This window comes from Cervus canadensis, chromosome 2, assembly GCF_019320065.1.
Source record: "Cervus canadensis isolate Bull #8, Minnesota chromosome 2, ASM1932006v1, whole genome shotgun sequence".
Taxonomy (NCBI): domain Eukaryota; kingdom Metazoa; phylum Chordata; class Mammalia; order Artiodactyla; family Cervidae; genus Cervus; species Cervus canadensis.
The window spans coordinates 21,829,080-21,837,004 of record NC_057387.1 but is presented as its reverse complement, the minus strand read 5'-3'; the positions used below and the strand labels follow the sequence as shown (position 1 = coordinate 21,837,004).

Genomic DNA, 7,925 nt, shown 5'->3' with positions numbered 1-7,925 from the left:
TCATTTCTATTCTGTTTGATGCTTTCATTTTTAATGCAGTGTCCCTTATTAGTTTCGATAAATGTGTTCTCTATGTACCTCGTCATGTAGCCTTTTTTTTTTCAAAGAATTTTCTTTACCTTCAATTTTTTTTAATCTCTGCCAGTTCCAACTTCTCATTTCTTCTTTCCTGTCTACTTCTATCTCATGTTCTGCATTTTTAGGTAAAATATTGAAGTTTTTTCCATGTGTATCTGTCTACAAATGCTTTGTTCAGAATAATTCAAAATATGGATGCCATTTTACATTTCCCAATGTTTTTTGTGTGATTTTGAGGCAATCTTCTCATTTGCTGAAATTTTTGACTCCACCTGCAATGTGGGAGACATGGGTTCGATGCCTGGGTTGGGAAGATTCCCTGAAGGAGGGCATGGCAACCCACTCCAGTTTTCTTGCCTGGAGAATCCCCATGGACAGAAGAGCCTGGAGGGCTACATACAGTTTTTGTGGTCCGCAGAGCTGACACAACTAAGCACACAGCACTCGAAAAAACATAGCTTTGACTGGAATATAGTTGGAATAAAAGTTTAAATGTCCTTCCCTGGTTATTCTGACATCTGTGTCAGCTCTCGGTCACTCATAAATGATCACTGTGTCCCTTCATTGTGAGTCATTTCCCCTTCCTCTTTGGATACCTAAAAATTGGATGGAATGCCAGACATTGTAAATGTTATCTTGTTGGGTGCTAGATAGTTTTGTGTTCCTATAAATGTTGAGTTTTGTTCAGGGTTGCCCTTAAGTTATTTGTAAACAGTTTGACGGTCTCAGGTCTTGCTTTTATGATTTGCTAAATGGTCTGGAGCAGCTGAACACTCAGTCTAGGGCTAACAAATTCCTGTTGAGCTAAGACTTCCTTGAGTACTCCACTCCACGATCTCCTTAATTACAAGATTATTAGTATTTTCTAGACTACCTGTTGAGGGCAAGCATGACTGTGAGTGCCAGGCTGTCTGTTCTCTCTGAGCCTGTGGAAGATTTCCCCCTGACTTTGGGGAGTTTTTCCCAGGGCTGCACTGATCAGTACTTTGCTGCCCTCTGGAGGAGCCTCCTTTGCAGGGCTCTCCTGATTACCCTCACCATCTCTCTTCTCCCTGGGAGTTTGTCCTATGCACTCTAGCTCCTTTGACATCCAGGAACTTGTCCTCAACTCAGCAAGGTCCACTGGGCTGGTTTTCAGTTTGCTCCTGGTGCCTCGCTTGGGAACTCTCCGCGCAATCAGTTGGAGCCATTGGAGCCATTGTTTCCCATCTCTCAGGGATCACTCCCTGTCCTCCTTCACCTGATACCAAGTCTCCTGAAAATCTTTGTTTAATGTCCCCAGTCTGACTTTGTGGTTTCAGCAGTTCAGTAAACTTAGTTTCTATTAATTGTATATGGGTGTGGGGACCCTCTGAACTCAACTTGTGAAAAAACTATTAAGATTCGGAAAGAGTTCTACATGGTACAGAACACAGGTTCCCACTAAAATCTTTTGAGGTCTGCATTTGGCAAACAACACACACAAAGACATCACCCAAAGTGTCACGACTAGCAAACATCTTGGAAAGAAATCAGACATCATTGAGTGAGTGAACAACAACTACAAGTATCTCAGTAGAAGTTTTCCCTGAGGTGTCTCAAAAGTAATCACACCCCTTCATTCAATTTCTTAAAGACTGGCTGACCTGCCTCTTGAGAAACCTGTATGCAGGTCAGGAAGCAACAGTTAGAACTGGACATGGAACAGACTGGTTCCAAATAGGAGAAGGAGGACATCAAGGCTGTATACTGTCACCCTGCTTATTTAACTTATATGCAGAGTACATCATGAGAAATGCTGGGCTGGAAGAAGCGCAAGCTGGTATCAAGATTGCCGGGAGAAATATCAATAACCTCACATATGCAGATGACACCACCCTTATGGCAGAAAGTGAAGAAGTAAAAATTCTCTTGAGGAAAGTGAAAGAAGAGAGTGAAAAAGTTGGCTTAAAACTCAACATTCAGAAAACTAATATCATGTCATCCGATCCCATCACTTCATGGGAAAGAGATGGGGAAACAGTGGAAACAATGGCTGACTTTATTTCTCTGTGCTTCAAAATCACTGCAGATGGTGATTGCAGCCATGAAATAAAAAGACACTTACTCCTTGGAAGGAGAGTTATGACCAACCTAGATAGCATATTAAACAGCAGAGACATTACTTTGCCAACAAAGGTCTGTCTAGTCAAGGCTATGGTTTTTCCAGTGGTCATGTATGGATGTGAGAGGTGGACTATAAAGAAAGCTGAGCGCTGAAAAATTGATGCTTTTGAACTGTGGTGTTGGAGAAGACTCTTGAGAGTCCCTTGGACTGCAAGGAGATCCAAGGAGTTCATCCTAAAGAAGATGAGTTCTCGATGTTTATTGGAAGAACCAGTATTGAAGCTGAAACTGCAGTCCTTGGGCCACCTGATGCGAGGAGACCCGAGTGTGATTTCCAGGTTAAGAAGGTTCCCTGGGGAAACAATAACGACTCAGTCCAGTATTTTTGCCTTGAAAAAATCTCACAGAGAAGCCTAGCAAACTACATTCCGTGGGAACCACAAGAGTCAGATACAACTTAATAACTAAATCACCACCAAGGAAACACAGACCAAGTCTGCAGTTATTACTTAGTTATCAGGGGAAATCGCGCAAGCTGTTCTCCACTTGCATAAATTACACAGTCGAGTTTCCTCTATTTGAGGAAATCGCAGAAGTCAACACACCCGGAGGGCAATGGGTAAGATTCGCCCTGGGAGAACCACCTTCTTGATCATGGGATTTCCTCTGCCAAGTAAGTATGAGTTGACCTTCCCCCTGCCCCCCGCACAGCCTTAGACCCGTTCACTGTACACACACGCTGACTTTGCCGTTGCCCCTCAATTTTTCCACTATCCTCCGCACCCTCTCCTTTCCCACGCCCCTCAGTCCCTCCAAATAACTCTTCTAAAAAAAGAAATCCAACAAAATCTCAGGAAAATTTCCGTAACCGGGGAAGTGGGTCGCCGGGAATAGGACCACCCTGCTGCAAGATTTACATAAACCAACCCCATTCAGGACCTCTAAGGCGGCTCCTCTTCTTCAACCCAAGCCCGGCCCCACCCCTGTCGAGATGACCAATGGCGAGTCCCCTGTGACGGGAAGTGACGTCATGACTTCATCAAAGTTTGCAATCCACCTACTTAAAACGATAGAAAAGGCCTGGGGCGTCATTGGTGGCTCAGGCGGTAAAGCGTCAGTTTGTAATACAGGAAACCCGGGTTCCATTCCTGGATCGCGAGGGTCCCCTGAAGAAATGGCTAACTCACTCCAATGTTCTTGTCTGGAAAAATCCATAGACGGCGGATCCTGGTAAGCTACAATCTATGGGGTTGCAAAAAGTCCAACACGACTGAGCATATAACCTTCACTGTTTAAATGAGACATACACGGGTTTTCATTTCTTTTTTTATTTAAAATTTTTATTTTTTATTTGGGTATAGTCAGTTAACAATGTTGTGATAGTTTCAGGTTAATAGCGAAGGGATTCAGCCATACATATACATGGAGATACGGACGGATTTTGCCAGGCTCCTCGGAGGCTGACCCTCCGGGCTGAATTGCACCCCGAGGAGAGAAATTTAGGGACCGTGTGTTACGCTGATGCAAAAGTTTTTAAGTAATAAATAAGTTGTAAAAACATGTCAGGAAGCAACAGTTAGAACTGGACATGGAACAACAGACTGGTTCCAAATAGGAAAAGGAGTACATCAAGGCTGTATATTGTCACCCTGCTTATGTAACTTATATGCAGAGTACATCATGAGAAACGCTGGGCTGGAAGAAGCACAAGCTGGAATCAAGATTGCCGGGAGAAATATCAATAACCTCAGACATGCAGATCACACCACCCTTATAGCAGAAAGCGAAGGAACTAAAAATTCTCTTCATGAAAGTGAAAGAGAAGAGTGAAAAAGTTGGCTTAAAGCTCAACATTCAGAAAACTAAGATCATGGCATTCGGTCCCATCACTCCATGGGAAATAGATGGGGAAACAGTGGAAACAGTGTCAGACTTTATTGTTGGGGGCTGCAAAATCACTGCAGATGGTGACTGCAGCCATGAAATTAAAAGAGGCTTACTCCTTGGAAGGGAAGTGATGACCAACCTAGATAACATATTAAATAGCAGAGACATTACTTTGCCAACAAAGGTCCGTCTAGTCAAGGCTATGGTTTTTCCAGTGGTCATGTATGGGTGTCACAGTTGGACTATGAAGAAGGCTGAGCACCGAAGAATTGATGCTTTTGAACTGTGGTGTTGGAGAAGACTCTTGAGAGTCCCTTGGACTGCAAGGAGCTCCAACCAGTCCATCCTAAGGGAGACCAGTCCTGGGTGTTCATTGGAAGGACTGAGGTTGAAGCTGACACTCCAGTACTTTGGCCACCTCATGCCAAGAGTTGACTCATTGGAAAAGACTCTGATGCTGGGAGGGATTGGGGGCAGGAGGAGAAGGGGACAACAGAGGATGAGATGGCTAGATGGCATCACCAACTCGATGGACATGAGTTTGAGTAAATTCCTGGAGTGGGTGATGGACAGGGAGGCCTGGCGTGCTGCAATTCATGGGGTCGCAAAGAGTCGGACACGACTGAGAGACTGAGCTGAACTGAACTGAAAACAGTGAGTAGAAATATAGAGACAAAATAAAAGTACATGTATATTTCATGTGTGTAAACATATGGATTTCGGGTTACATCTCAAAGTACTACTCAGTGGACTTGTTTTCTGTGCAGATTCTTCCTGTTTCATTCTCCAGATATCCCAAGGACCATGCTTTTCCTTTGCTTACCATACAGAGTACAAGAAATGAGGACTCTGAAATAGAACCTGATGACTACAATAAGGGCAAGAAAGATGGCGTGTTTGCTTGGAGAGTGAGGTTTGTTTATTTGTTTTCTCTTACTGCAGAAGACTGGGTTAGACCTGAGGGCAGAGAAGTGGGAGGCTGGAGAAGACAGCCAACTTGTGTTTTCTGACCAGAGAGCAAGGAGAAATGGAGTAACTTGATCCTTGAGGTGCGTTTGGTTTAAGGGGGAAGGTGACTTCTGGAAAATCATGGGGCAAACAGCAAAGGAACTCAGCATGCAGTTAACTTCCAGGAAGAATCTTGCTTTCTACCTCCCTTCCCCACCGCACCCCACCCCCCATTTCTCTCTCTGCAACCATCAGAAATAGATTCTGGCTCTTTTCATCTGACATAAACTTTAATCCAGGGCTAATAATACCTTAGAGAATCTCCAGAAAACTGGAGAATGAATTTATACAAACTGGGAGGAATAAAAAAGACTGATGAAAGCGAGCACACAAACCAAATGGAAAGGACACTGGTGCCTTCTGCTCAGTGACAAACCCTCTAACTGCACAGCTGACCCTGTTGGGCCTGGGCATTAGACACCACCCGTGGTTCCATGACTTCTGCTGCACCTGGTTGGTGTTCAACTAAAGATCTTGTGGTGGGGGGATTCTTCTGTTGTAGTGGCCAGAAAGAATTTTCCCAGGGCCCACTCTTGTGTCTCTCACCTCCTATTAAATGCTGGAGTATTTGTTACTTGTAGGGAGTGGCCAGTTCCTGGTAATAGATCCACATCTTAGCCCCTCAGAAAACTAAGTGTGTGATCCTCAGAAGTTGCAGAATATGGAAAATTCCTCATCAAAGGAAAGGGGGGTTCAGATAGTAGTTGATCAAGATATAACAAAGGACAGCCCTGCAGCTAGCCCAGTGAAGAACATTATAAATTCAGTGCCCCATTTGACACAGTGCAACCCTGTGTCAAATAGACCAGGCATGCACAACCCTGTCTTGGAGCATACTAGACATTTATCCCTGAGTGCAAGCGAGGTTTCAGCCTCTTATATGGGGATGGTTGGTACCTCATCCAGTATTATTTACATTTTCTACACTGAGAATTAAACAGTTTGAAATTTCACATTTCTGGGGATAGAGTAATTGGTCTAAAGCTATGGTAACAAATTCCCACTGTAACTGGTATTAAATATTTTGTATTCACTGAGGTCCACTGTAAGACTTTCCTATTGCTACTTTTACATGTCACTACATATTTAGTGCCTTAAAACAACACACATTTATTATGATTCTGGAGGTCAGAAGTTCAAGATGAATCTCCCTGGGCTAAAATCAATGTGACAGCTGGATTCTGGTGGTTCTTGGAGATGCTAGGGGAGAATCCATTGCCTTGTCCAGCCTCTAGAAGATGCCCAGATTCTACTCTCATAGGCCACTTTGATCTTCAAAGCTAGTTACAACTGATCAAGTTATTCTCACAACACATTATTCTAACACCAACTCCCTTTCCTCACTCTATATGGACCTTTGTGATTCCATGGGGTGCCCATCTCAAGATCTTTTATTTAATCACACCGCAAAGTCTCTTTTGCCATGTCAAGTAACATAATCATGGATTCCAGGGACCCAGCTGTGGACATCTTTGGGGAAGCATTAGCCTGCCACCACAGCCAGTCTCCTCAGTGACCACATTTCTGCTCCCTTCTGAAAGTCATCCAGGTGAAAGCAAGTCAGTCCACGGCTTCTTAGCGTCAGCCAGTCAACAACTGTGCCCTGAGCTCAGGTACTAGAGTCAGAGAGAGAGAGAGAGAAGGAGAAAGTCTATGGGGAGAGGAATCTGAGTAGCCAGTGCCTAGGAAGTTCCTAGGGACTAGAGCTGAGAGCTGCAAATGCCTTCATGAGAGAAGGCTGGGGAGGGTGTTAGGAACTGAATGTATATCACCACCCCCCCCAACACCACCACCTAATTCATATGTTGACCCCTAATCCCTGTGGGGCTGTATTTGGAGAAAGCATTTTGAGGAAGATGTTGTTCAGTCATGTCCACCTCTTTGCGACCCCTGTGGTCTTCAGCATGCCAGTCTTCCCTGTCCTTCACATCTGGAGATTGCTCAAACTCATGTCCGTTGAGTCTGTGATGCCATCCAACCATCTTGTCTTCTGTTGTCCCCTTCTCCTGCCTTCTATCTTTAAGGAAGTAATTAAGGTGGCTCAAATGGTAAAGCGTCTGCCTACAGTGCGGGAATCCACATTCGATTCCTGGGCCGGGAGGATCCCCTGGAGAAGGAAATGACAACCCACTGCAGTACTCTTCCCTTGAAAACCCCATAGATGGAGGATCCCGGTAGGCTACAATCCATGGGGTTGCAAAGAGTCATACACGACTTAGCGATATAACTCACTTGCATAAGATTAAATGAGGCCATAGCCTTGGGGTCCTAATCTGATAGGATAGTGTCCTTGTAAGAAAAGAAACCAGAGAGCTTGGGCTCCTGCCCTACCCCAGCTCAACCACACAGAAGAAGCCTGGAGAGGACCCAGTGAGAAATCTGCTCTAACATTTGCAAGCCAGGAAGAGTGTTTGCATCATAAATTGAATTGACATGACATGACAGGAACGTGACATGAGTCTTTATCTTGGACAACCATCCTCCAGAATGTGTGAAAACAGACTGATAGTTAAGCCACCCAATCTATGGTAATTTTGTATGGCTTGCCTGAGCTGACTAATACAGGAGGTTGCTTAACCATTGGCCTGAGAATCTTCTCCTACCTGGGCCTTTGTGGGATCTGCCCCAATTTTGTTCATTTCCTGTAATTATTACTCACAGCCTGCTTTCCCTTATTAAGGCTTATCTGTGACTTTAGAATGAGAATTGATCACCTGGTTTAGGGTTTTATAGTATAAGTTATTCCATGTAACAATAACCTGCACAAAGGAGTTGGTTTTTTGGGGTTTTTTTTTGTAAACAGTTTTTGCATCTTCCCAAATATCAACCTGGCATGTTTTGAACAGCCAGATTGAGATTTTTGCAGA

General features: G+C 44.2%; 1 non-coding gene across 1 annotated transcript; it reads right to left on the bottom strand.

Annotated features, from left to right (window-relative positions):
- Positions 1-2,680: 2,680 nt before the first annotated feature.
- LOC122437566 lies at positions 2,681-2,844 on the bottom strand. Its single transcript, XR_006268374.1, has one exon. It is a non-coding gene; the product is annotated as a U1 spliceosomal RNA (small nuclear RNA).
- Positions 2,845-7,925: the final 5,081 nt, after the last annotated feature.